Raw genomic sequence first — 12,223 nt, 5'->3', positions numbered from 1 at the left:
CAGGCAACATGCCAAGCCCTCAACCTACCTTGTAGGCAATAGATAGAATAGCAGACATAGATTGAACCTCGTTAAATCAGTATTTAGACCGTCATGTCACAAAAACCAGAAAGCCCAGAAAGCAGACTAATAAAGTTATAGGCTTTTTTTGGCAGGGTGACCCCCACGCACAAGTAAACATATCCACCGTATACACTTGGATATATCACTGCCACTACGCAATATTCAATTTTCAGCAACATCTACAACATCTCTATTTCTTTCTTTATATATTATTTCTTTCCTTCCTCATCGTATCTGTCCACATGTTTTACATTTTAGGCATTCGACTAGTGACTTACAACGAAGGCAGAGCAGAGAGGAGAAATCAATCATTTTTCTTCTTCCCTTCTTTTCACCGGTGGGCAGATGGCCAGAGAGGCCAGGCACTCATGAGGTTGGGATTGGAGCGTGACTGCCAAACCCATGCTAAAGACGTTCAAAGCACTTTTAACTGCTGTGACATACTGGGGAGCCTAAATGGTTTTACTTTAAACTAGTGAAAGCCGGCTCAAAGCTCATTACCTGTTTGGTAGCTGTGGCTGTAAAGTAATGCAAATGACTCAAACCTGTTATAACAGGTTTGTTTGGGTCCTTGGAGGCTTCACAAACCAGGTGTTAAGACAACATATTATCACTTTAGCTGATATTTACACATCCAGCAGATGTTCACTCACTAAATAATCACTCTCTGTTAATGTGGTCTGCATCAATTCCCCCCAAAAAATATCTGTCTAATTATCTGCGCTCAAATAGGTGGTTATCTAATCAGATCACTGACAAGGTTGGAGGTGCGATCCTCAGCTCCCACTGTCTACAGGTTGAAGTGTCCTTGAGCAAGACACTGAGCCCCTAAATGGCACTTTTGAGCTGGCCACTGCTTCTTAGGATGGGTTGAAAGCAGGAGTCAATTTTTACTGCGTAGTTCAAACAATTGTATGTAACTACTGATCAATAAAGTAAGTAAAGTAAGTTTGACCATGTATAGATGTGCAGTTGTTGGTGAAGAGGAAGGAGAGAGGACTCAGCATAGAACCCTGTGGGACGCCAGGGTTCAGGGGGAGGGTTTAGGAGGTGTGCACGGTGATCAGTTTTGAGGTGATGATGGTGTTAAATGCTGAGCTTATGTGAATCAACAGTATTCTCATGTAGGTGTAGTTGTTGTGGTTGAGTGTGGAGCCATGCAGATGGTGTCCCCTGTACTTCTGTTCTGGCGGTAGGCGAATTGGAGTTGGTCCAGTGTGGGTGGTAGGCAGGTTTTCAAGTGAGCCAGGACCAGCCTCTTGAAGCAAATGCTGTTGGGAGGGGTGAGTGCAACAGAGTGGAAGTTGTTCAGGCTTGCTGCAGTGTTTGGTCTGTTGTTTTTTAAGGGCAGCAGTTCTTTCATTTAGCAAGCTTAACATTAGCATCCAGGGGGATATATGCTGCAATCACAGCAACAGTCGATATCTCTGGGTCAGATAGAAAGGTTGATAGTTAACAATGAGATATTCCAGGTTAGCAGAGCAATGGCTCCATTGTAGCAGTGTTTGTGCACCAGGCCTTGTTAACGTAAATGCACTGTCCCCCTCCTCTGGTTGAGTCATCAACTGTTCTATCCTCTGGGGGACGTAGCACCCCATTAGCTTAATTGCATGAAAGTCGCTGTTGAGCCATGTTTCTGTGAAAATCACAAGGGTTGCAGTCCATAACCTGTGTCAAAATGTCTTCTGTTAAAGAGGCCTATTAGGCCGCAGGAGTGGATTGAAAAGTTCATGTTGAGTTTTTATACTTTATTCCGTTAAAGTTGGTCACAGTTGAAATCCATTGTTCGCAGCGTGCATTAAGCCAGCAACAGCTGCTTAACGCATCATGAGGGATTTACACTAAGTCTGCTGTATTCTGGGTAAATGTGATCTGTCAAAAAAAGACAAATAGCCCTGTGCTGTAGAAATGTCAAAACACTTTTTGTCAACTTGCTTTTAGGAGATTACACTTTTGTTTAGAGAGATTACATTTTTGGGGATTACAGTCTTGGGCTGCATTAAAAAGCTTTGAATCATCAGACAAGCTTGATTTCATTTTTGGCTTTTTGCAAAAGTGAAAACCTTACCTCTGCAAGCAGTTACCTTCTCAGGTTGTTGTGTGGTATCGGGGATCATTTGACACACTGAGCAAGTAAGGGAGCTGTTAAAAGAACTTTTGGAGTCAGGGCCATTAGTCACAAGATGTCATTTGCTGTGGCTCCAGTACAGTAGTGCCTGGTGTGCTGGGTAACACTTAGCAGGCTGTGATGTAAAGTGTCAATGTGAGCACTGGCTTCATCATGTGTTTATCTAATGAGTCATACCCCCTGAGAGAAGGCTACACTGACCATAATCTATCCTCGACAGCAACTGCAAAGACACACATTGTGCGGCCTGAGAGCAGTGTGTGTGTGTGTATGTGTGTGTGTGTGTGTGTGTGTGTGTGTGTGTGTGTGCGTGTGTGCGTGTGTGCGTGTGTGCGTGTGTGTGTGTGTGTGTGTGTGTGTGCGGGTGTGTGTGTGGCTGTGTATGTCCATGACTAAAGTGTGTGTTTAGCATGACTTAATATATGTATGTGACAGGTTTGTTTGCTAGCAGGCCTGATTAGTATTGTTAGTTCTTAGGTCACTTTCATTGGCAGAGCAGAAATCCTCACATTCAGTGTTTTAAACATTGTGTGTTTGCCATAATTAAGCTTCAATAAGACATTTGACACTTATTGACCTTTACACTTCCTGATCCAGCCTGTGACTAAGCATTCTGTTTCTTTTCCACTTACTCATGAAGTGCCTCTTGAAATGAATGGATGAAAATAAATGATTGAATGTAACAAAGCGATTCAAATGTTTTGACGTAGAGTTCATAGACAAAGTTGGATGCATGAATGGGAACAGTGAGGAAAAAAAGAAAAAAGAAGAAGAGATTGTGATAAAAACCCATGCTGTCCTCACCCACCGTTCGAACATAAACTATGTTAAATACTTTTCATAAGATACTGTATATGAACTTGTTGATGAGAATACGTTGCCCTACCGATGCTGTCAACCTTAATGCAGCACAGTAGGAATCATAGTCATATGGGATGATTCTGCAGCTTTCAATCCATGTCCAATACAACGTGTGCCTTAACAGAGCTGTACTCAACACTCAGAGCATTACAGTATTTTACTATAGCTAATACACAATTCCTGAATCTAGGGGCCTATGTCGAAACCCTACACAAACCGACCAAAAACATATAAACATGAAAAAGAACAGCACCTAATTTGTAGTATGTTGCATGTTCTATGTGAACCTCACCCCTTTCATAACACAAATTACATCATGATCCCGGAAGCACGCTGAAATTGAATAGTGAATTATTTTAGAGTTCTATAACCTCCCTACATTCAGGCAATTCAGGCAATGTTTAAAAATATGTAAATTTATGAAATGAATGAACGTCAAACGTGAAATGAATCCCCTTACCAGTAGTTATATTGGGTTATGCATCCTCCAAGGGTTATAACTTCCCTTCCCCACTCCACGGCAGTGGATTTTGACCCGGAAAGGGAATAAACCAGGAAGCAACGGCGACGAAACAAAATGAAAAACAACAACACAAGCGTTTCATGTAAACTGAGGGAGGACTTCGCCATGGCAAGTAACATGACTACCAAGAAGACTGGTTTCTGTTGTAAAACTGTCCAAAGGTCAGCCATTCCTCAAACAAAGGTTGACAAAGGTCAACCTGGAAAAAAAGCTGTATTCTGACTATTTGTATCTTGGCGGAGTGCCACGTACTGTACCGGAGGTTGAGATATTCTTGTCATTTTCCAATTCTTCCCTGCCTATGTATACGGGGTGACTGCAATAATCCCATAATTCCCTTAACCAGGGAAAGACTATTTCAATGTTACTGCTGTGCATGGAAACGCACTCATTCTAATAGCTTGTATAGCCGGCAGTTGTCATCCAGCTATAGCATGCTAGCAGATTAGCTATCAGGCAGTAGAGCTAGCTCAGCTACAGCTTATGATTTCATTTCTCTGATATGTAATGTAAACGTGTCATAAACAGACCAAAGGAAAAACCTTATCACTTTTGATGAATCATTTGAAAGGAACAAACAAGAATGTTTTTGAAGAACTGAGTTTGGCCTGAGGTCTATTGATACAGAAGCCCCGATTAAACCAATGATGCATGAAAAGGAATCTCAGGCATCACGCTAGATGAAGCCTGGACCTGTTGCAGAGGTCATGCCTTTGAATTTGGGTTTCCATGAAAAGACAGACACAGAGAGTAAGAGGACAACATTTTATCCACAGTCACCACAACAACAACAACATCTCCCAATGTCTCTTCTCTGATTGTTTGACATATTTTCAAAGCATCACTACTGTTAAGGCATGAGGGCACCCCGCCCCTCTGGTACTTCTGACGTTGGCATTGAGCAGGCTTTAGTTTATGTAACTTTCTAAAACAACCATTGCATGTAGCGATTGGCCAGGTAGTGTATGCAGTTAGGCAGGATTCAAGTGTTCCTCTAAAGCCCTCACAACTACTGATGTTACTTTTTTTATACGATCAAGGACACTTCCATGAATGCCTTTGATGCGACACAGTCCAAGTCTGATAAAAGTGTGAAAATACCCTGTTGTGTGATTCATTGCATTGTTTGTTTTTTAAATAAATATCTTATTCAGCATGCAAAAAAAGTCCCCAAAACTGTAAAACATTTTTCTTTAAAGCACTGAAACACATCAGGCATGGCTGTATTTTGGGCTGGGCCAGTGCCCCAGGGTCTCTTCTCAGCTCATTGTCACATTATCAATAGAATCTATCAGGCTTTCTCAGACAGCTAGATCTTTGAAGATCTTGTGGATTACTTTGGCACCAATATAGGAATGCTGTTAGCCTCCAAAAGAGATGTGCCCATGGGTCTCAGGACGTTTTTTTTTTGTTTTGGGGGGGGGGGGGGTGCGGACCTATAGTAACCTGACTCCGCCAGATGGATTGATTTTGCATTTGATCAGCATATCAATCTGGGAACTCTTGTTTGGAGATCTTTTCGGAAGGGGTGAAAATACTGGTTTCTGATTGGATAAACCATCTGTCTATCACCAACATACAGGCCCAATCAAAACAACCAAGCATATGACGTACTAAGCGTTGAGGCAAAGCTCAGAAATTATACAACATATCGGTAAACAATATTTGATGTTTGTGTAATACAAGTTTATGGATAAAGGGCCCAATTACAGGTGCCCGATCCATAATCCAATAGAAGGATCCAAGAGAAAAAAGCGTTAGCAAGCGCCGCCATGTTGTTTACACTGAACAGTCGCTTCTCGTTGCGTCACACTTCGACCTGCAGCAAAACCAACGCTGATTGGTTTAGTAAACACTGATATGATGGAGATAGAAAGAGACAAAAGAAGTTTCGGACAACTAAGAAATGTGATTTGTACGACGGGTGTAGGGAGGGTTTATTTTGTGTATCTACCTATACCTGCAGAGTCTCAAGTAGCTACAGTGAGAGCAAGGACCCTGAACCTAAACATACACACACACACACAGACTCTCTCTCTCTCTCTCTCTCTCACTCTCTCTCTCTCTCTCTCTCTCTCTCTCTTATGTAATCGTGTGTGTGTGTGGGTGTGTGTGTGTGTGTGTGTGTGTGTGTGTGTGTGTGTGTGTGTGTGTGCGTGTGCGTGTGTGCACATGGGAGCCATATAAAAAGCAATATCTTTTCCAACGCCCTCCCAACCTTGCCACCTTTTACAGCACATTATTTACGGCTACATACGAGCTCTGTGGCTACATTATACTTATTTACACTCACTCTAACAGCACTTTAAGAAAAGAGGCCATGAATTAGAGGCACACACAAACACACACATGCACACTCTTTTGAAAGGCACAGAGAGTGCTGTAAAAAGGAGAGCAGGGGAAACATAACACACTTGTGCCGAGCGCTCTTATTCCGACTTGCCCTCAGGTCTTGTGAATGTAAGGAATTCACAGCAAGGGGTGGACGAAAAAAAAGCTGTTTTCTAGTGCTGCGTCTGCTGTTGTGCAGATGGAGAGATGTGTGACACACTCAGTCACACACGTGCACGCAGCAGGAGGCTTTGTAACCAAACTCAAACATAGGAACGTACACATGTATGGTTAGTAAGCACACGCAAACGCACACACCAAAAACACACAAATATGCAGAAGCACACACAGCTACACACAACAGGAGACTTTTTAAGTAAACCCATAATAGCTTTCATCATCTGGTTTTGCCTAACATGTTCTAACACAAACTCACGTCTGTCAGGCCAAGTGTCAGTCATGTATCACACACACTACAAGTACAGGTTTCTCCTCAGGACAAAAACTGTCTCGTGAAGGAGAATGCTATAAAAGACATCATTAATTCAGATATTTTCTTGTAAAAAGCAAATTCAATTTTGGGGAAATTTTACACTTTAATAATAAAGTGATCAGTTTCATTCTGAAAAGTCAACTTTTTAAAAACCAACATGACTCAGTTCAAAGTTTTGTTTCTAAACAAACTTCCTCATCTCTTCTCTGACATGATTTTATGGATATGCAGTGTGTTTTTCCAGTGTTGATCACATGTAATATGATTGCAACCAGTGTGTGAACTACAGTATACCTTGGCTTTCAGAGGAGCTATTTTCTTTCTTTACAGTGGGTGACTAAAAGGGAGAACTGAATGACTCTTTTTGCAAGAGAACAGCTGCAAGAAAGTACTACTTGCTCTATCTCAGCACATCTGATATATAGCTCATAATCACTGAATGACCCCCACATGGGTATCAAAACTAAAAATCCCAGCATGACATAACACTGGCCCTGCAGTCTCTGCTAGTGTTTTACTGGGTCTTGATTACGGTGAGCTGTTGCATTTGAATACATCTACAAAGTGTCAAACACTGCATGTCACAGTGCACTGGTATTCGTCACAAATTATAAAACACTCAATCATCGTTGTGCAGAGCTGGCTGGCCATCTCTGTATTTTGGGTGGCTCAGTCATTGGTACATGTTCATCTATTATACATCCTTGGTACAAACTATCACACATTTCCACTTTGATTGCACAGAAAGTGCAAGTAAAAAGTTCAACGTAATCTGACTGCTGTTCCAGTCTAAGATCACAAGATGAATACTTGTCGTCTGTTCCAGGTACACAGACTGAACCCGCAAAAAAGCCTTCATGTACGCAGCTGAACTCATGTGGAATAAAGCCTTCAAAAAATTGAATTGATGATGAATCACCCTCATGCATTAATCATACATCAGTAATAGCCTAATATTAAGTAGGATCCATGATGACGAAGATACAGAAAAATCAAAGTGCATGGCAAAAATAGCATATTGTCAATATTTTAGAGACCGCCCCAAAATTTTACAAATGTTTTCAGTTATTATTTTTTGGATGGACAACGTCAACAGATCATGACCATTGTTTGTAATGTAAACCCAGATGAGTCCCTTGAATGTTGCTATTTATCTGAACTACAGTAACTTTACCCTGTCCAAAGTAAGCTAACTTTAGCTTTGTTGGCACTGAAACCCACTGAAAGTGGTTCATCAAGTTCTCCCGTATTTATACTATGTGTAGCTATTCACTTCTCGGGGCATTAAGCCAGCAGTGCATCACAACACCCAGGCCTATTATTGTCTATGAACTTCTTCTGTTTGTATGGACGGTGTGTCTGATGCCTGCAACAGGTTTTGGTTAATGGCACAAGGCTGTGCGATACAGGAAGTGTAGTTTTACTGGTTCGGTTCTGTTCTTGAGAAATGCAAATGACAGTCATACTGTGTGTGTATACAGTACATACACACACAGATTATGTCCTTTATTAAAGTATTCTGCTACAGTGTCACCTGTTGGCAGATGGGACTACATTTGTCATTGTAACTCAGACAACATATCTACACAGGTCCACCACATGTGGTTGCAATAGCAAGGATTCAGGAGGTCATGTTTTGTGATATAAGGCCTGCCCACCACATTTGAACAAACTTTGAGAGACAGCCACATCAAAAATTTGAAAAGTCACTTTACACAGTTTGTACCACATTTGGTGATGAAGTTGTAGGGAAATTTGGTCAATTCCCAATGGTGGAAAATTAATCTGGATGTAAATGGGTGTAGTTTACCTGGATATATTTGTCTGGGCCCTCAGAATCCAGGAAAAAAATGATTGTGTTTCTGAGAGGGTCAAAAGTTACAGGTCAAAATATAGACTTTATTGTACTAGCGCCACCATCTGGCCAAATTGCACCAAATTCAACACTGCACTCCCTTGGGTCCCCAATACACCTAAAGTATGAAGTACCGAAGATCGGATTAACTTGTCTCGACATACGCAGATTACACACACACTGGCAAAGATTCCAGTTAGATTTCAACCACAAGATGTAACACACCCTAGCTCAATCACTTTACCTCTTTAGATCAAACCACAGAGCTTCTCTACTGACAGTTGATTAGACTTTGATCTTCCAGACCCAGAGACAGTGGATGACTTTTACACGCCTCTGGCTCAAACTTGTTTACACTGAAATGAAATTAAGCCATACTTGATGCAAAACCTCAAATAAACCTGCCGACACTGGCAGTGGTGCAGCTCCAAAAGATGTCACCAAGATAGTTTTGACATTTCTGCAGAAAACCAGGTCAGAAAGTCTGTTCATGAGACACTTTATCCCCACAAGCTCCAGGTATGCTTCTCCGTAGCTGACCTCTGGTGTCCATCTGGAGGGAGACAAGAGAGAAGATAATTATCCTATAGGGATAAATGAGGTATTGCAAAATACGTTTTTTGAGGAGGTTTTCCCTTCTACTTCCTGGCATACTTGTTTCCATGAGTGCTGGCTTGTGTTCACTGAGTTCACCGAGTGTGGTGGAAAATGAAGTTGAAACACAAGCCTCTTTCATAGAACACCTTGGGAAGTTTACTTTTCCCGTGTATGTGGACAAAAAGAGAGAACTGTGTTTTCATGCATCTGTGGTGTTGGGTGCAATTCTCAGTAGGCAGTAAGTATAAAATAACCACACACACACACACACGCACTCACTCGTGGGGGGTTAAAGGAAGGGAGCGTTTTAGCTAATAAATCTCATCTGGTCGACTTTGTTCCGCTACTCAAATTACCTCCCAGTCATTTACTGTAACTCAGTGGAGTTTAGCAGTGTTTTCCTGAACACTCTGGTTCTGCAGGATGTCAGAACCTTCAGGAATCACACGACAAGTGAGACACCAAAAATGCTGCCACTGTAGTAAACACTGTGTGTGTGTGTGTTTGTGTGTGTATGAGAGAGAGAGAGAGAGAGAGAGAGAGGAGAGAGAGAGAGAGAGAAAGAGAGATAGTAGATAGTAAAAACACTGCAGACAACTGATTCTTCAGGGAGAATTGTCACTACCGCTCCACTGGACATCCTGCACAAACTCTCCTAAATAGCCAAGCTAGGCCACACAAAAATGGCAGCCCACAAAACTATGCTGTACACTGAGCTTGTGAATGTTCTCATTTGTCCAGGTCATCGTTATCCAGTGCCAGCCTGGTCAGATGCGTACATGAACTGATGAAGCCTCTTGGATGAGAGGTGAAACGTCTACCTAGACAAATAACCAAGTCCAGTTACTTTTGACTGAAATTGCTTCAGGGGCTAGCTTTACACTACGCCAAGCAAGATGCTTGATGCTTGACCGCCAAGCATCGCGTTGAAGATGATGTCACAGCAGTTTCACGTGGTGGCACTGTGACGATCTACTGAGAAGCCTGACTAGAATGAGGGGGAATATTCTCGGTGGAAAATGAAAGGAGAAAAGTATTCGTACCTAAAGAGAGGAGCAGAGCGTAACATACAGTGGAAACGGCATTAGCCTGCAAGCTTTTTGTGACTGTAAATAGAACAGAGAAGGGTTCATGAGTTCAAAACACATTTTGCACCCTGCTAGTGCTACGTCTCAATGTGAACACTCTGATTAATATTTGATATCTGACTTTGAAACAGTAGCCTTATGTTGCTGTTGTTCAGCCTTTCCGGTGAAATCAATGCATTTTATTTAATGAAAAATGTTTTCCCCTCCATCCCTTCGTCCTGGCGCCTGGCCTGGCTGTTGCTTACAATGAATCCTTCTGATGCACTGTGCCCAATTCAGCATTCAAGACTGAGAGATAAAAGTAATGGAATCCCTGCTGAAATGTAATGTTCTGGCTCCAAATAAGGCCCGTGGGCCACGGCATGAGGCTAATTGAACAGCGTAATGGAGACTGTCTCACATCACTGATACTCTCTCTTCCTCTCTCTATGAAAACATTGTAACATCACTTTCGGTGATTTTCATGTCTTAACTTTAAAAGGAAGGTTTAATGCTTCTCTACAGATTGAGCGCCGGTGTTTTGCGGTTCCTGATTAAGGAGCATGACGGAGGATAGATGAGCACTATGGTGCCAAAGCAGGAGAGCATGCGCGCTAACTGATAATCAGAAATGATTAAGGTTTGCTCACATTCTGTACAGAAACGTGTGAAACAGCCCAGGGGCACAACAATAACAACATGTGATGAGTGAGTGATGAGCAGGGAGAGCCGCCTATGGCAAAATACATCTAACATCTCATTCTCATCAAACCAACGTCAAAACCATGAAGTCTTTAAAGGCTTCTTTTCATACGTTTAATTGCTTGCAGGGTTTTCTTCTTTCAATCTTGCTTCAGTGTCCTGTTCTGCATTTATGACTGGCAGTGAAAATGAAACACTGGCACTGACTCATTTGTTTTTGATGACAATCGTTTCATTTTTCTTCTTCGTGTCATTTTCTTTTCTAAGGAAGCCCTGAAAAGCCAGGTGTTGTTCGTGCAGCGTTGGCCAAAACCTAAGTTTATCTCAAGACTTTTAGTCTTAATTAGCTGTTTCGAGGGCGAGAAAGCCATGCTGAGCGAAGTGCTTGGTGCATGATACAAAAATAATTGAAAGTTCAGCCAAATGCAGCATGCACAAAAGGTTTTACCTTCTCAGTTAAGTACATATCTCAGTAAAACATAATGGGACTGTGCATGGTTTTTATTCACCTCGCCTTTAAGGGCTCCGGTACCTTTCAGGGTTTTTTTTGGTTTAACTCACCACCAGCTGCTGAGGGAAACATCTGGCTCTTCAGTCACTATATGGTGCACTATGTTAGGCTTATGCCTGAGCCACACAGGCACAGTGCGACTGTGTGATAGCTGTGGCACATCTTAAGATTTAAGGTCTCATCTATGTGCTTCATGTGACACTTACCGTTGTCGGCAAAGAGAGTCAGTGAATTGTTCATCTGACAGTCATTTTCACATCATAATGTTGTTTTCACAACAGCTGCTGGGCGAATATTCGCTTCGCTTTAATCGTGCTAGTTTGATTGTAGGATCATATTTGGATATCATTTGCATTCATTCGCGTTACTCGCAATATTGCAGAACTGTAGTCCCCAACTGCCATTAACTATGGCTGAAATAACCGTTAAAGTTTGTGGTAGTAGTACTAGTATTCAAGTATTTAAGTACGCAGCTCTATGACTTTAACATTAAACAACAAAGAAATTCAAAGGCTGTAAAATGTCTCCATGCAGTGTAATTGAATGTTATTGTGTTATATTCTCTGGTATCAGAGCATAGTTGCATTTGATAATTGAACAACACTTCATTCTTCATTAGGGTCACTATACCCTTAATGTATTATTTTGAGTTTCTTAATAAGTCAATGAATGTGCAATGTATAAATGAGTAGGCTAAGTGCATATGTTACACTGTAAAATGTAATGAACTTGAACTTGGTGAAAGCTAATGAGCAGCCATTGGTGTGTCTTCTAAGGCTACTGGAAGTGGTGCTTGTCACGTCCTGCTAATCATGATAGCAGAAGAATAAAGGGATTGCACCAGTTAGATATTCTCTGCTGTCATTATTGATGCCAAGGGCTGTTTATTTTGTTTTATAGTTTCTTTATCTTTCATAGACCACGTATTATTCTATTCCTATGTAGCATGCCAAGCACCAGCAAGACGCATTTCCAAGAACCGGAAATTGTCTGAAGAAAGCCTGTCAACAAAGGTCAGGGTGGATGGATGGGTCAAACAAATGCAGGACTTACACACAGGAGAGCATTTTCATGTAACGTGGTAGGAATTCA

The sequence above is a fragment of the Echiichthys vipera genome (assembly GCF_963691815.1).
Source record: "Echiichthys vipera genome assembly, chromosome: 9".
In the NCBI taxonomy this organism is placed as follows: Eukaryota; Metazoa; Chordata; class Actinopteri; order Perciformes; family Trachinidae; genus Echiichthys; species Echiichthys vipera.
The sequence above is the reverse complement of the archived record's forward strand: the minus strand, read 5'-3'. Positions refer to the sequence as shown.